The sequence below is a fragment of the Dermochelys coriacea genome, chromosome 6 (assembly GCF_009764565.3).
Source record: "Dermochelys coriacea isolate rDerCor1 chromosome 6, rDerCor1.pri.v4, whole genome shotgun sequence".
Taxonomy (NCBI): Eukaryota; Metazoa; Chordata; order Testudines; family Dermochelyidae; genus Dermochelys; species Dermochelys coriacea.
Genome location: NC_050073.1, coordinates 71,846,741 through 71,863,580, shown reverse-complemented (window position 1 = coordinate 71,863,580; position 16,840 = coordinate 71,846,741). Strand labels below are relative to the sequence as shown.

Genomic DNA, 16,840 nt, shown 5'->3' with positions numbered 1-16,840 from the left:
TGGGGGTGAAGGAGCATGGGGGTTGGGGTGTAGAGTCTGGCCAGGAGCTAGAATGAGGGAGGGGGCTCAGGGTTGGGGCAGAAGATTTGGGTGTGGAGTGCTTACCAGGGCAGCTCCCATTTGGTGCGAGGGGTGCAGGTAGGAATGTGGGGGCGTGCAGGAGCTCCCGTTTGGCGCTCAAGGGTGCGGTGAGAACGTGGGGGGTGCAGGAGTCAGGGCATAGGACGGGGGGGTGAGGAGGGTGCAGGGGTCAGGACAGAGGGCTGGGAGTGTGTGGGGGGGTGCAGGGATCAGGGCAGAGGGCTGGGAATGTGGGGGGGTGCAGGGGTCAGGGCAGAGGGCTGGGGATGTTGGTGTGGGCTAGAGTCGTGGGAGTGCCCCCAGCCTCCTGCCCAGAGCGGGTCATGGCAGGGAGCTGGAGGGGATATGCCCTGATTCCACTCCTCTTCCCCAAGGCCCCGTCCCCACCTCTTCTCCGCCTCCTCCCTGGAGCAGCGAGTGCGCTGCGGCTCCGCTTCTCCCCCTTCCTCGCAAGGGCCATCAGCTGATCAGCAGCAGGGAGGGAGAGGAGGAGGGGCAGGAACCCAGCATGGCGGGGGAGAGGGGGACCTTGCCTGCCCTGCCGCAGCAGCCGGCAGGACCAAGCTTCTTCACCCTTCACAAATTGATTGTTTAATAATTTTGTTCCAGTATCTTTCAAGGTATCAAAGTGAGGCTGATTGGTCTATAATTCATTGGGTCCAATTTGTTCCCCCCCCCTTTTTTTTTTAAAGTAGGTACTATGTTTGCCCTTCAATCCTCTGGGACCTCACCCCATACTCCCTGAGTTATATAGATGAGTTTTGTGTCTAGGGAATATTTCATAACTGTTCTTTCTTCCCTTTGAAGAATGGTGGTGATGCGGTTTCCTCCACTGTACTCAAAAGCAGTATTATCTCCTCGATATAAGAACTATATTTCTAGTACAGCAGTTCTTATGTGGCAAATACATTGTTACTTTCATGTCTGAAAAAAGACCAGAGAAAGATGACTTGTCTTGGACCCAAAATAGGTTACCCTTTGTCCACAGCCAGAACTTAAAAATAGAGTTGTAAATATCTGTCCTAGCGTCTTAAATCAGTATGAGGAATTATGGGTAGACTGTGTAGACTGTCGGCCTTCATCAATTGAGACTGAGCCGATCACAACATGTCTTCCAATCTTCTCTCGCTCTGGCCATCCTTTGCCATGCTTGTCCATATCTCCTTGTTAGGAAATAATCCTATGTCTTTGGAGGCCGACCGCCTGGCCATTTCTCTTCTGGCGGATACCTCTTGGATATAGCTGCAGTCCATCTGTTGTCGCTGAGTTGGGCCACATGTCTCGCCCACCACATTTTGCTGAGCCTGCTTTCAACAACGTCTTGGACTCCAGACTGCTGCCTAATTATTTCGCTGGGGATGTGATCACGGAGCAAAATACCCAAAAATGTTCACCCTCTGTGTGACACAGTTGATGTTCTTCAATCTTTGTCAGCAACCGTGTTTCGCTGCTGTATAACATCGCTGGAAGCACGGTCAAGTTTAAAAGATTCGCATGAGCAGTTTTGCTGATCTTTCCTTGGAGGATGTCCTTGATGTTATTGCGTACTATCCAGCTTTTTTTCTGCACAACAGTTCACCTTTCTGATCGTGGCGCATGTTGACTTCCTGGCCCAAATAAATGTATTTATCAACCTCTTGGATCTGCTCTCCTTCAAGAGTTATTTGGGTTCTTGGCAGACCATCTGATCTCATGTATTTTGTTTTCGACTGGTTCATTTTTAATCTGATTTGACTAACTTTCATGTTCAGTTCTTTAAGCATTCTCTCAAGCTGGGCTGTATTTTCAGCTATCAGCACTATATCTGCAAACCTGAGATGGTTTAGCTGCTCGCCATTGATATTAATCCCGCCTTTCAAGTCTGCTCGTTGAAAAACCAATTCAGGATAGGCTGTGAATAATTTTGGTGAAACTGTATCTCCTTGTTTCACACCTTTCTCCATGGGGATTCGGAGGGGAGTATCGAACAGCAATATGTCCGTGCTGCAGCCAGAGTTTGCTTCCTTTTAGTAATGTGATATATTTCACGCTGATGCCCTGTTCTGAAAGAGCTTCAAGAACATCTAGTCTTTACGCTGTCAAACGCCTTCTTGTAGTCCACGAAGGCAATACACAAAGGGAACTTGTATTCTCTTGAACTCTCTAATAGTTGGTTTAGAGTGAAGTGGTCTGTCATGCTGTGATTCCTTCGAAAGCCGGCCTGCTCTCTAGGTGGTTGTTCATCCAGGTTTTGCGACAGTCGATTTGTTGTTATTTTAGTGAACAACTTTTAGATATGCAAAAGCAGGCAGATCGGGCATTAGTTTTTCTCTATCACCTTTCTTATGCAGCAAGATGGTATTGGGCTCTTTCCAACTGGACGGTAACTTCTGGTTTTCCAGGTAGTGGCTGAACATTTGGGCGAAAGCTTTCCAAAGTTCCTGACCTCCCACCTTAAGCACTTCTGCTGTCAGACCATCCTTGCCTGGAGCCTTCCCCTCTTTCATTTGATGGACTATGTGACGGACTTCGCTGATGAGAACCAGCAGTATGTGTTCATCGGTTTGTTGAAGTGATGGCATTGGGACGTCTACACTGGATGCAAACAGCTGGGTATAGAAATCCCTGCAGATTGCCTCCATCTCTGTTCAATCAGTTACTGATTCTCTGTGCTGTTCTTCAAAGCTGATAATGATGGCCTGTACAACACCAGTTCCCGTTTGCATTTTTTGAGACTTTTACGATTTTCAGCAGCCTTTAGGAACTTTTCGGTTTGAAATTTCTCGAAGTTTTCCTTCAACTTCAGTCATATGAGCTTGCAGAGAAGGGAGTACTCAAGCCTGTCTCTGCCATTTCTTTTCATTTTCCTCTTCTCCAATAAAGTCATTGTATTCTCAGAGATTCTTCCGCTAGCTCTTCTTGGTCTTTCACACTCAGCTGATTTCACACACTGTTTCAGTCTCTTACTGAAGTTGTCATAATTGTCATTGCAGTCATCCAGGAGACTCCAATCTTCCCTAGAAATGTTTTCCTTCAGGATTGCCTCGTCGAAAGCTACCGTTTGGTGTCTTTTTGCCACACACAGTGCCTTTTTCTCCACCTTCACAGTGAACTTGAGTCTGCCTCTCAGTAGGCGATGATCGCTACCGATATTGAACGATGGCACTACTGAAATATCCTGCACGATGCATCGTCTATCGATCAGAAAGTAATCTTTCATTTTTTGTCTTCACATTTGGTGCGATCCAGGTCCATCTTCTGTTGGCCTTCTTTCGGAACCAGGTGTTACCAATGAACATTCTTCTCATCTCTGCCAAAATAGCTAGTTTTTCTCCTCGCACGTTTCGTTCTCAGATACTGTACCTTCCCATGAACTTTTCGCCCTCTCTCCCTCTTCCAACCTTGGCGATAAAATCTCCCATCACAATCGTATATTTGGAACTCTGAGTGAGGGTTTCCTCCAATTCCTGATAGAATCCTTCCACATCATCATCTTTGCATGCACTTGAGGGAGCATAGATCTGGATGATTTTGAGAGTACTATTTCAGTTCAATCGGAGGTAAAGCACCCCGATACGCAATGACTTCAAATAGCATGAGACAATTTTGGAAGACCATTCCTTGTTTATGATGAATCCGACTCCTCCAACTGTCCTCTTGCCTTCTCCTTTTCCTAGAATGACCGTGCTTCCATCCCTCCAGCTGACCTCCATCTCGTTCTTTCGTTGTGTTTCGCAAACACCCAGTACATCGCAGGCTGTTTTTGCCTTTTCCTCCATGAGATGGTTTATCGATTCCTCCCTCGTCAGCGTTCTGCAGTTATAAGTCCACACTGAGAGAGTTGTCCGGTTTCCTTTTGGCAACCTGGCACCTGAGATTCTTTGCAAGCTCTCGTCGTTCGAATGCCTCACTGCCTCAGGAGTGGGGATTGAGGGATGTGCAGAGAACTGAGACTTGGTTTTCCATGTTGTTTTAGCCGTTGTTTTCAGCCACCCGCTGGCTGGGCTGTCAGTGGCACGTTTATTTCCTCAATTTAGCTAGTTTACAGCCTCAGAAAGAGGGATTATATGCCCCTCCACAGAGGAAGCAACCCCCTCGCTGGGCTGACAGTCCAACATCTTGCTAGCATGGTTAGACCTGCCAGAGGATGCACTCCACTACCATCGCTGTCATGCAGCCAGGGTCGCCGCTGTGCCGCGTTGAGGAGTCAAGGTAGGATTTGCAGCAGATGAGGAATTTTATGCTTGTAAATTTACAAGATGCTTATGTGAATGTTACTAGAGGTATTGAAGGGTCATCATTAGAATACTCCGCTTGAAGTAGTACACACTTGACATTTGTTCTGGTCTCAGCTCCAAGGAAGCTTAATAAAATCCTGATGATGATGGCCGCATTGCTTCTGACAATACACCAGTTTTTTATGACTTCCCACTTTCCTCAATGACTGGGACTATTCCGGCATTACAACCAGCAGAATCCAGCTAGGATTTCTTGGGCATTTTTAGTAACACAGAAGAGTGATTGTTCACCTAATATCAAAGATGATCTACAGGGGGTTAATATTCGTCCCACGCTTATTTTCTCTAACCACGAGACACAGATTGCATCTCTGATCATGAGGAAAAAAGAGGCAACAGTAAATATTCATATGAGCCTCTTTGGGCTGCTGCTGCTGTGCCCTGTTTGGATTCTTATTCCTTGGTCTTTTCCATCTACAGCTTCAGTTAGGAATCAAATATTCAGAATGAGAAACTGGATGGCATGTTTATCTTCCTGTAGGCAAGGTCCCTGCTTTTATAACTCTATTGGAGATTTTTTTTTAAGACATTGTCAAAAATCACTTGAAAGATGCAATTTCTCTAGGTTATGGTAGCTACGTAGATGGGGGAAGACAGAATTACGTGGTCATAGAGAGGGAAACTAATGTATATACACTTCCACAGCTTGAATAAGGTCCCTTATTTTGTAAATATTTTCTATAAGTAGAAATGTAATAACAGGTTGGACTGATTTTTAAACCATGATTTAAGTAAACAGTTTTTAATCTTGTTTTGCACTTGTGCTTTTTAGTTATTTTCCTAAGCAAGGGTCATTTTCATTGGTTGGTAACTATTAAAACATTGATTTGTAACTAAATATACACTTTACACTGTATTTTTGCTAACCAGGAGAATATCTTGTATCTATACATATTTATTTAAGCAATACATGTATTTATTTATAGCTTAACATTCAGATTTTTAATTTTTGCATGTTTTTTGTTGTGTTTAGAAAATGGTGAATGGATACATATCTTACTGAAAAGATGAGGATTAATTCTTTACTTGTGATTTTTGTCAAGCTATATTTGGATGGCAATTCAAATTCAATTAATTCACAAAACAAGGATTTTTTTAAAAAATAAATTAAACTACCTTAAATGCATGGAGACATAAGAAGAAATGATCAAAACATAGTTTTAAATGAAAAATATGATCTGATTTACTAAACAAAGGAAGTATTCTCTGTAGGTAGTGAATTATTAAACTGCTTGTCTGATCACCATGTCCTTCAGAGTTTTAGAACTAGTCTTTCTCATCCTGTTAGCCATGGTTTTTATTCTTAGATTGGAAGATGAAGACAAGTTTTTCTGCCTTTTCAGCTCCCAATTGTTTGGGTTTTTTGTTTTTTTGTTTTTTTTAATTTTGCATGAACTAGTCATTAAACTGAACTAGTTGAATAAACTGGAACAAGTTGAATAAATGGAAAAGAAGAAAATACCCTCTCAGCCCCTGCAGAAGCTGCTCTCAAAAACCTAGTTTGTTAAAGTGCTAAACTCGCTTCCAGGTGCTTAGGCATTGACTTCCACCAGCTCAGTGATTTTACTTTCTTTAAAACTTGGCAGCTAAAAGGTATTGTTCAATCATTTTTTTTTTATTTAAATAGATTATAATTTGGAATTTAACATAGGTTGCCATAATTTTAAATGTTTTTTTTTAAAAAAAAACCAAAACCATATGGTTTTTATTTAAATAAAATTTCATTTTAGATCAAATAGACTTTATAACTTTTTTAAAAATGAATTGATTTTATCCATCCTGTTTAAGAAGTAAGCTGACTAATAGAAAACTAGTTAAATGTTTCTTAGAATTTGCTAGTTTTTATATTGTCTAATAAAAGTTTGTAACTTAAATGGAGTTGTAGCAAGAAACTCCCTAATTCTCCTAACAACGCAAACGTCCCATTCTTCTTAAACTGTAGGTGAGGTTTTACCTCTTGTATCCAAGTCAGCTAGTACCATTCAGTATATCTACCTACTAAGCAAAACAGCTACCTAATGTGAAGTTTACATTCTCTCATGCTGAGCACACTTGCTGGAGCAGACTGCTTGATCCTGTATGCAATATAGGCTCAACTTGCTTCCTTTTGAATTCCTCTTCAGAATTTCTTTCAGCTAATTTCAGCCAACCTTTGTTTTTAATAAGTGTAATCTTTTTTTAAAAAGTCCAAAGAGGAAGCAAAAAGATGCAGGCGTAACAAACCATCTCATGATCTCTGTTTGTAACACTTCGCTGTTGTCAAAATAAGGATGTGTAAAAATGTATATAGTGGATCCCTCTTGCCGTTGCTTTTTTTTTTTTTAAAAACAGGCTGGATGATTATGCTAACTAATATTATAGGCATGCAAGTTCAGAATAATACACTCAGCTTCATGGCTTTTATCTTTGTTCAAGAAGAAAGTATCTCCTCCAAAAGCATACTGCACAATTAATTGCGTGCTATTGTGTAACTGATGAGGGAAGTTCTCAACTTTTTCTGACATGTTTGGCTGCTGCTGAACTACATGGACCAGCAGCAAATAATGTTCCATTACAGTTAATTCCTTTGAACTAAGATACAAGTTTACTGTTTTGTTGTACGTATTCTTCATTTATGCACACCCACTTGAAACCCTACTTTACCTTCCATAACTTGGTCCTTGTGAAAGATCCTCAACAGGTAGTGATCAATGGTTCCATGTCTAGTTAGCAGCCGGTATCAAGCAGAGTGCCCCCAGGGTTGGTCCTGGGGCCGGTTTTGTTCAATATCTTGATTAATGATCTGGAGGATGGCGTGGATTGCACCCTCAGCAAGTTTGCAGGTGACAGTAAACTGGGAGGAGAGGTAGATACGCTGGAGGGTAGGGATAGGATACAGAGGGACCTAGACAAATTGGAGGATTGGGCCAAAAGAAATCTAATGAGGTTCAATAAGGACAAGTGCAGAGTCCCGCACTTAAGACGAAAGAATCCCATGCACCACTACAGACTAGGGACCAAATGGCTAGGCAGCAGTTCTGCAGAAAAGGACCTGGGGTTACAGTGGATGAGAAGCTAGATTTGATTCAGCAGTGTCCTATTGTTGCCAAGAAGACCAATGGCATTTTGGGTTGTATAAGTAGGGGCGTTGCCAGCAGATCGAGGGACGTGATTGTTCCCCTCTATTCGATATTGATGAGGCCTCATCTGGAGTACTGTGTCCAGTTTTGGGCCCCACACTACAAGAAGGATGTGAAAAAATTGGAAAGCATCCAGCGGAGGGCAACAAAAATGATTAGGGGACTGGAACAGATGACTTATGAGGAGAGGCTGAGGGAACTGGGATTGTTTAGTCTGCAGAAGAGAAGAATGAGGGGGGATTTGATAGCTGCTTTCAACTACCTGAGAAGGGGTTCCAAAGAGGATGGATCTAGACTGTTCTCAGTGGTAGCAAATGACAGAACGAAGAGTAATGGTCTCAAGTTGCAGTGGGGGAGGTTTAGGTTGGATATTAGGAAAAACTTTTTCACTAGGAGGGTGGTGAAGCACTGGAATGGATCACCTAGGGAGGTGGTGGAATCTCCTTCCTTTGAAGTTTTTAAGGTCAGGCTTGACAAAGCCCTGGCTGGGATGATTTAGTTGGGGATTGGTCCTGCTTTGAGCAGGAGGAGGTTGGATTAGATGACTTCCTGAGATCCCTTGCAACCCTGATATTCTATGATGATGATAGCTTGGCAGTAGTTGGAAACAAACTTGCCTAGTAAAATTAAGTGGTCGCTGTCAAAGGCTCTCCTTATGATATCCTGCCAGTGTTCCTCTAATTCAGAGAGTTGAGGGAGTATTCAGAGCATAGTTGTCACCATTCCTTTCAATCACTTTGAAGCATTTGAGACTGCCAAGAACAGTGCTAATTATGACTGGGATTGTAGAAATATGAATCATGAAGTTGCACATAGGCTACTTAAAAATCATTTCTGGCTCCCTACTGACTTTATCTGGATTCTTACCAGTGACCAACTGCAAAACCACTAAAACAACCCTGCATCAAACAGTTCCTCTCTTCTTTTAAGGACTGCTTACATAGAAGCCTGTGCATTTTTCTTTTATTACCTGTATGCCTCATTATGGTCTCTCTACTGAAAGGTATGCAGTTGTGAAAATAGCTGAACACTTAATGCAAATCAGCATAGGAAGCCTTGAATGCTAATTATTGTGTAGCTTCTCTTTATTCACTGAGTGGTGGATTTAAAATTGGTATTTAGATTTCATAGGGTTTTTTAAGCTAGATCAAAATTTGAATCTAACTTGCATACTGTTCCTTTACATATTTTTGCTGTTGAAAAGAAAATCTAATGAAAGATTGCAAGCTAGTAGTCCACTTAAAGGGACAAAGTCATTTCTGTGTTTTGAAACTAGAAAAATTTATTAGGGCTTCCAATTAATTGCAATTAACTCAAAACAAACTAACTGGATTAAAAAAATTAGTCATGATTAATCACCGTTTTAATCACACTGTTAAACAATAATAGAATACCAATTTAAATTTATGATAAATATTTTTGGATGTTTTGCTACATTTTCAAATATATTGATTTAAATTACAACACGATACGAAGTGTACGGTGCTTGCTTTATATTATTATTGATTACCAATATTTGCATGGTAATAAAGATAAACAAAAGAAATGGTATGTTTCAGTTCACCTCATACAAGTGCCTTAGTGCAATCTCTTTACCATGAAAGTGGAACTTACAAATGTAGATTTGTTTTTGTTACATAACTGCAATCAAAAATAAAAAATCTAAAACTTTAGAGCCTACAAGTCCACTCAGTCCTACTTCTTCAGCCAATTGCTATGACAAACAAGTTTGTTTACATTTATGGGGTTCTAGCTGTGATTCCCCACCCTGTAATGCACTTTTCATGATAAAGGAATAGCACTACAGTATCTGTGTGAAGTGAATTGAAAAATATTGATTTATCTTTTTTACAATGCAAATATTTGTAATAAAAATAATATAAAATGAGCACTGTACACTTGGTATTCTGTGTAGTAACTGAAATCAAAATGTTTGAAAATGTAGAAAATACCCCCAAAATGATTAAATAAATGACATTCTGTTATTGTTTAACAGCATGATTAAAACTGATTGATTTTTTAATCTCGCGATTAATCATGATTATCATTTTTTAATCATTTGACAGCCCTAAAATTTACTAGTTACTAATACAAATATCTAAAATGATGGGGATATTTTTGTGGGGTTTTTTTTGTTCTTGTTTTTTAAGATAGCTTTAGCTAAAACTCTTAACTACTGATTTTCATTTTAGGGGCAAATTTATATAACCAACTTACCTCTTTTTAGAAGTCAATCTTTATAAATGCAAATTGTTCACACAAACATCACTGTAATACTTTCAGGTGCTATAAAACACTGTACATTTTTGTTCAGCATATTTTCATAATCCATAATACTACTTAAACACAAAGTTCATAGTCCATTTAGAGATTGACACTGACTTTTTTAAAAAAATGAAAATTCTTTTCTCTGTTTTATTTAGTTATGTATTTGCTCAGGACTGCTTGATTTGATGTGTTTCTGCCTGTATTTCCCACCCAACCCATGTGGGAAGGGAAACAAAGAATATTATGGACTTTGTAAACAGATATAAGAGTGGAAAGGTAGGTTTAAACTAAAGGTAGGATCTAACTACCTTAATTCTGTGATTCTCTACTTCATGTGGAACCGTTTGAATTAAGAATAAGCTTATTGAATATAGGTATAAATTGAAGGATTGAGGTCTGGACTGCCATTTTTCCTTGGGGAGAAAGGGTGGTGGAATTTGTCGGTGGCTATACAGTTGGTCGAACTAAATATCCCAGACAATTATTGTGGAAGGAGCTGCCACAGAGAGCTGGAGGCACTGGGATGCAGAGACCACTTGTGTATCATAGCTGCAACCTGCCCCTGTGGTACTGCTGGCTTTAGAGCTTCACAACCCATGTGAGGAGGTGGATCTGGAATGTTGTTAGTAATAGTGTTTCTCTAGTGGTGGGAACCCCATTGTGCTAGCTGCTGCACAAAGACAGAACAAAAGTAAAAGACAAGAGATAACATGTCTACACACAGGAGTACAAGGAAACGGTAAGACAATACTGGTTGGCATGATAGGTAGTGGTCTTAGCACATCAAAGACCTCTAACCATTGCCAAGTGTGCAATGGTGGTGGGGGGTATAGTATATTTTTGTTTTGTTTTGAAGGCATCACAGCAAAGTTAGGGATGTGAAGGTTGAAAACGAAGTAGCTTTGTGGATGTTTACAGAGTTTCTCTCAAGCGTGAGGGGCAGAATAGCAGAAGTCACAAAGGTACTTTGTTTGAAAACTTTAATGAATTCTTAGCAGCCACACTTCCACATAAAATTTTACTATAGTTATTTTAGGTATTCCTGTCTCATTTGATTTATCAAGAATTAATCAACAATTCATTTTGTTCCAAACGTGTCCACACCTCAGTGTGCACATTGAGGGTGATATTTCTGCCATCCTTAACCAAGATGACTGTGTGTTGTCTTACTGCACTCACAAAGCCTGGAGGTGTCCAGTTACTAAAGTGATATGGTCTATATATACCTAGGATGGCAGAATCTGGCCTTGAGAAAATTAAATCATTGTAAATTAGTGAACTTTAGCTTGTTCAGATACAAACACTAACTGAAAATTGTTTACTATTAAGCCAATATTTTATCATAAATTGTAATAACCAGTGCTATTCCAGAGAGAACCAAAGCCACTGCTGACTCCAAACTTTATTTTTGCATTTTTTATAAAATGTTGCAGAATTGTTTCCTTGGAGGCTGGGTGTTTTCTGACTGCATTTTTTTTAAAAAATTTTTATTTTATTTTTTTTTTTAAGTGTCAGGTCATCTAAGATTCAGTTAAGTCTGCCTTAGGATACATACCTATACTTGTCCTAGGGTTGGTGAATTGGCTGAAAAAGTTACAAAGCCTGTCTTCCTTGTAAATGTTGGTGTTTTCAGACTTCATTTCAGACAAAATACCAAACTATTCTAGTGCTGCTTTTATTTAAAAGGTCTTGTAAAACTTTCTTTGGGTTTTCTTTTTCCAAACATTCTGGTGGAGGTACATCACAAGTGGCAAATTGGTCTCTGCTCCTAAAAGTGTACAGTTTTGACTTGATGTGGCACAGTAAGTAAGGATCGGACAGGCAGGTAGATAATGTAAGGGGCGAAGATGGCAATAAGGTTTTGTTTGTTTTTGTTGTTGTTGTTGCTCAGTAACCAATAGTATTACAGACACAACCGGTATCACTGGTTATATTTATGGTTTTCCAATACTTTCCATTATAAGATCCTGTTCTCTCAGTTGCTTATAGCTTTGGCAAAGTTTACTTGTTTGAGCTGAATTTTCCCATACAGGGTGTCTGCCTCTGGCTTTTTATTTTATTTTACTTTTTTTAAGTTTCAGCTATAACTGCTCAGCTGTTTTTCAAGAATGAGGTTAGGAAAAAATATATTGTGTGCCCATGTTCAACATGATAGAATTTCTGTTTCTCACTTTTTTTTTAAATTAGTATATTACACCCAAAGCCTGCAACTAAGTAAATGGGAGCTCTGCTTTGAACATATAAAGTATGCCAAGTACTCTGAAAAATTAGGCCCTAGATGTTCCAAGTTACACATCCAAAATGAGTGGAGAGTTTTGAGAATTTTGGCCTTAATCTCTTTGTGCCTCAATTCTGCAACTGTTAAATGGGGATTTTACCACTTAATCTCATAGGAGTGTTGTAAGAATAAATTAAGTGCTAGTGAGAGTACCATAGAAACATCCCAGAAAAAAATGAATAACTTTGTATTCAGTACTAGATTTGGGTGTTGTATGTTAAATAAGGACTGGAGCAACACGTTGAGTGGGAAGGATAAAAAATAAGTATTCAGTAACTGAATGAGACAAGGGTTCTATGGGGGAAAATAGGATGTGATTAAAACTGTATCCAAACAGGGAAGCTGAATTTCTTAACTTTGAGTGTTTAATTTTGCAACCTTAATATTCCTTTTAGCATATTTTTGGCTTTAATATACATCCTGATAGTTCAGTTTTCTTGTTCTTATTTCTTGGTAGATGGTATTGCCAACCTTAGGACATCAGATATTATGATGAGATTGGACCCCAAAAGAATCAGATTTTAAAAACCATCAAATCGTAGTTTTTAAGTCTGTCTTTTGATTTTTAACTTTCCTTTATGCTCCTCTGCCAATGTGTGTGATGATTTTAGGTTGAAAAGTCAACCTTTAATGCACACAAAAATGCACGCCTCTCCCTGGCTACTCAGATGGAGACTTCACTTTCCCTCTCCTCACACCTCAGAAAGGAGAACTGCTATCCATTTCCTAACACTGTCTTGACTTTCTCCCCTCCTAGTTTATTTCCTTTGATTAAAAAAAGGGCTGGATGGTAAATAGTTTGAGAACCGCTGACCTAATTAACGCATAATGGTTTACACCAGTGATTTTCAAACTTTTTTACTGGTGACCCTTTCACATAGCAAGCCTCTGAGTGCAATTTCCCCCACTCCCCCCAACAATTAAAAATGCTTTTTTATATATTTAACACCCATTATTATAAATGCTGGAGGCAAAACAGAGTTTGGGATGGAATTGACAGTTTGCGACCACCCATGTAAGAATCTTGCAATCCCCTGAGGGGTGCCGACCCCCAGTTGAGAACCCCTGGTTTACACTCTCACATAGAACTCATTACCTTTTTAGGGTTGATGAATTCCATATACATATAAAGAATTTATTCATTCATATAAGCAATGGTGTCACAATAAAAATATGGAATTGGTTTAGCCTTATGCAAAAAGTAACACTTCCCTGACACCCTCTACCCCTTCTCTGCTCAAACATTGCCTGAGACTGGTCAGCACTCCCCACACTTCTCTCCTGCCACACCCTGCAATCACTAAATCCACCTCTGGCTCCCTGCAGTTGCCTGCTCACCCTCACTTTCCATATCCACCTTCACAGTGTCTCTGCTGCTCCCCACATACCCTGTTTCTTGTCTAGCCCTTTGAACCAGAGTGGAATCATTTTGCCTGTGGACATGGCTTCAGTCTCATTGAAAACAGTGGGAGGTGGCAGTCAGTTTTATTAAGGACAACATCACTTCCTTATGCAGATAGACTGTAGAGAAATGGTGGCCATAGTGCTGGCTTCAGCCCCATTGATAGTAATTGAAGGTGGTGGCTAGTTTGAAGAATGAAAAATTTGTGAGTTGTCAGCCTTTCGTCTTTTTGTGAGACAGATTAAAATAAAACACCCAAAAGTTGCTAGAGTGGCAATACAATTTTGAGAGTTGGGAATACTGGTTACATACATTGCATTACGAAGCCTGGAAGTAGAGGAGAAAGTGGGTTTTAGAAGGCTTTGAATTGGGCACAGGAGGGTGAACAAATTCTCAGAGGACATTAGAAGCATAATGAACAGAAAAATACTCTTTGCTTCAAACATAAATACTTGGCTTTGTAGTACATTTTGCCCTTGTAGTTACTACTGTGTCCTAAATGAGGAGCTTTAGCTTTTATTTCATTTGTTTGGGTTTGTTTACTCTCTTGCTGGAGGTGGCTTTTGAGTATGTTCCAGTGATTGAACCTTCTGAATGGCTACCATTTTAAACACGCCTTTTGGGGGAAAAGTAATAATAACTGTTAAAACCATCTTCCTTCTGTCTCTCTCACTCACACACCTGAATAAGGAATAGTTTTTACTAAAAGGACACTGTCAAAATATTTTTCATGTTTCTTAAATGCCTGGTTGCTGTCTATAATCTCTTGAATTCAGATCAGTTTCTTACCAATTCTCCATTTATCATGGACCTAACAGTGTTTTGTTATAGGTCATACTGTAAGGGCTTCTAATATGTCAAGTGGGAGGTTGGGAGCAGAAGAGCACTAAAGCATTTTTATGCTCACAATATCAAATCTACATAATTTTTAAATAAGGAAAACCTAGGTCTAGTGATTCTGCTCAGTTGGCTTTCAAGGAATCATTATTAATAAAATTCAAGAAAACATAAGTATATTGCACTGTCTGGGTTCTGGGAATGGAATAAGTAGTCATTCATGCCTCAGAACTCTCTCTCAATGCATTTTAGAGTATCTCCTTTCCTGGTGTCTGATTTATTAAGGCACAATACAATAAACAGTTCTCCTGGCTTTGCAAGATGAAAACAGTTCCTTCACTGGTCAGTAGTTTCACAATTAGTCCTTCTCTTCTACACTCCAGGCTGAGTCCTTTCTGCCCCAAGGTGTGGGGCTCTCCAGCCCCAAGACCCTAAATAATGAAGCAGTCATCCGTTTCAGCCTTGTCCATCAGCAACATTTGGAGGTATTTCCTGTTCTTATCACCTGGCCTTCCTCTTAGGCCCTTTATCCTAACCCTTCCTCAGGTTTCCTTCTGTACTCCCTTCTAAGAATTCTTGGATCTGGTCTGGCTGGAGGTCTCCATTTCCCAGGCCTGGTTGCTGTCCAGATCCCCACTTCCCCAGGTCTTGCCAAGACTCTGGTCTCTTCCCTTACTTGAGAGTAGGCTGCCTTTTCTATAGCAAGGGTCTTGCTTTCATCCTGCAGTCACATGACTCTTCTCAGGCTATGTTTACACTTAAAAATTTTGCCAGCATAGTTTTGTCAGTTAGGAATGTGTATCCAGGGGTGGGGGAGAGAGGGAAATAGGAAATCACATCAGTAACCAACAGAGCTAGGGCCAGCAAAAGGCTTTGGGAAGATGCAGCTATCCTGACAGTTTATTTGCTGGTATAAGCGGCATCTCCCTTAGGATTTAGTCATGTCCTCCAGCTGGAGGCTGCCACTCCCAAAACTCCATTTTCAGAGGGCTACATACCTAAAGCAAACATCCCGTTCCACACATGTGCCCGAAGGACTAGCACCCTGTTATAAGTACAGATATTCACCTAACCTAAACCGTAGATTTGTCTGACTTTATTTTGGTGTTTAGTACGATACCTTTTATGTAATACACACATTTTTATCTTGTTTCTAATTATATATACATAAAGGCTCCCGTGCCTTGCCCTGTCTCTTTGCAAGCATAAAGTGCTCTCCTGTTTGAATATCGGGTACTGTAAGTGGCAGAAGAATAGCTCTTGCAGTCTCTCCCAAAGAGCAAACAAAAGCATTTTATATTGCCCTCTCCCTCCAACAAAAAAAAAACAAAAAACTTTAAAATAGGCTTACAAAGCACCAACCTGAGGTAGGGAATGTGGATCCAGGAAGAGCTCACTCTGAGCTGCCAACCTAGAGCATGACGGAGGGGTTTTTTTTATATAGTGGTCCTGTAGTTGGCACGTAGACTTTTATAATACAAGTTTCTTTTCTCTCCTCTTCCAACATTGTGAAAATGTATCAATCTGTTAGAGACTCCATTGCTCAAATTGACTTTTCCCTGACAAATTGACTGCTTAGCCAATATAACAAGTATCTTTGCCTTAATATACTGACCATGGATTTATGGGAATTCATCTTGTACTATGTTAGCTATATTTACAAAAAGTTAATTTTGTTAAGACATTTTAGTTACATACTTCCAAATAGAAAGTTTAGCAATATTGAAACAAATTAGGGGGAAGTATTTACATGTCTAAAAAAATAAATGAAATCCTAGATGGTAGCCAGTGTCACATGCATTAGTTAGTAATTCCAGTTGTGGGTCCAACTTTTGGAGGTGACTTTATAGTTTTAAAATGCTGAAAAATATTTTGCATGAGTTCTAATATGCACAGGGTAGTTGCTCTACCCATAGGTTCACAGTGTGACTTTAGACGTGATTACTATTTCTTTGAGTTACAGTTCCAATTTATAGACGGTTGTATGAGGTTAAATAAAAGCACAGCGATGCTGAATGTGAGAACAGAATATTGGCGCTGGTAGTTTCAAAAGTGGAATACTATAGAAACTGAAAGGTGGTGTGTTTTTCTTTCCCTGAAATTGCATGGCAGTAGGTTCTTAAACTTTTGCAATGCTGATGGAAGAACTCTGTTAATGTTTAGTAGTATATTCCAGTGGCTTAGTATCCCGACCCCAGGTGCTTCAGCATGCAGCGTGCCAGACTAGGTACGGGAAGCCCCGGCACCGAGGAAGGACTCATCCAAAGGGCCATGGCTCCGCCATTCCTTGGCACCGAGGACCAGGTCTAGTGCAAGGCACTGCTCACAGTCGCTGGTGCCACACAAGAAAAAAAGAGCTGACGGGGCACTACCCTGCTGGCAGCTGAGTAGGCGGGTGCCAGTCAGGTGCATACCCCGTCGGGTCCACCTAGACTGGCGCCGTTGACTCCGGCCTCTCGGGGAAGGTCCGTTGAGTCCAGCCACAGTGGACTCCCTGGTGTGGGAAGATTTGGAGGAGGACTTGGATGCTCCCTCCATGCCGGTTACATTCGATGGGGCCAGGGAGTTGATAGCCATG

General features: G+C 40.4%; 1 protein-coding gene across 2 annotated transcripts in view; it reads left to right on the top strand.

The window, feature by feature from the left end:
- The window catches only part of SPRED1 (sprouty related EVH1 domain containing 1), a 123,287-nt gene that overhangs the window by 32,704 nt on the left and 73,743 nt on the right, over positions 1-16,840 (top strand). Inside the window, exon 2 of one of the 2 annotated variants that reach the window (XM_043515996.1) lies at positions 9,901-10,021. The exons of the other annotated variant lie outside the window; for it this stretch is intronic. The gene's annotated coding sequence lies outside the window, so the exon portion shown is untranslated. The remainder of the gene's footprint in view (positions 1-9,900; positions 10,022-16,840) is intronic. 2 annotated transcript variants of the gene reach the window in all.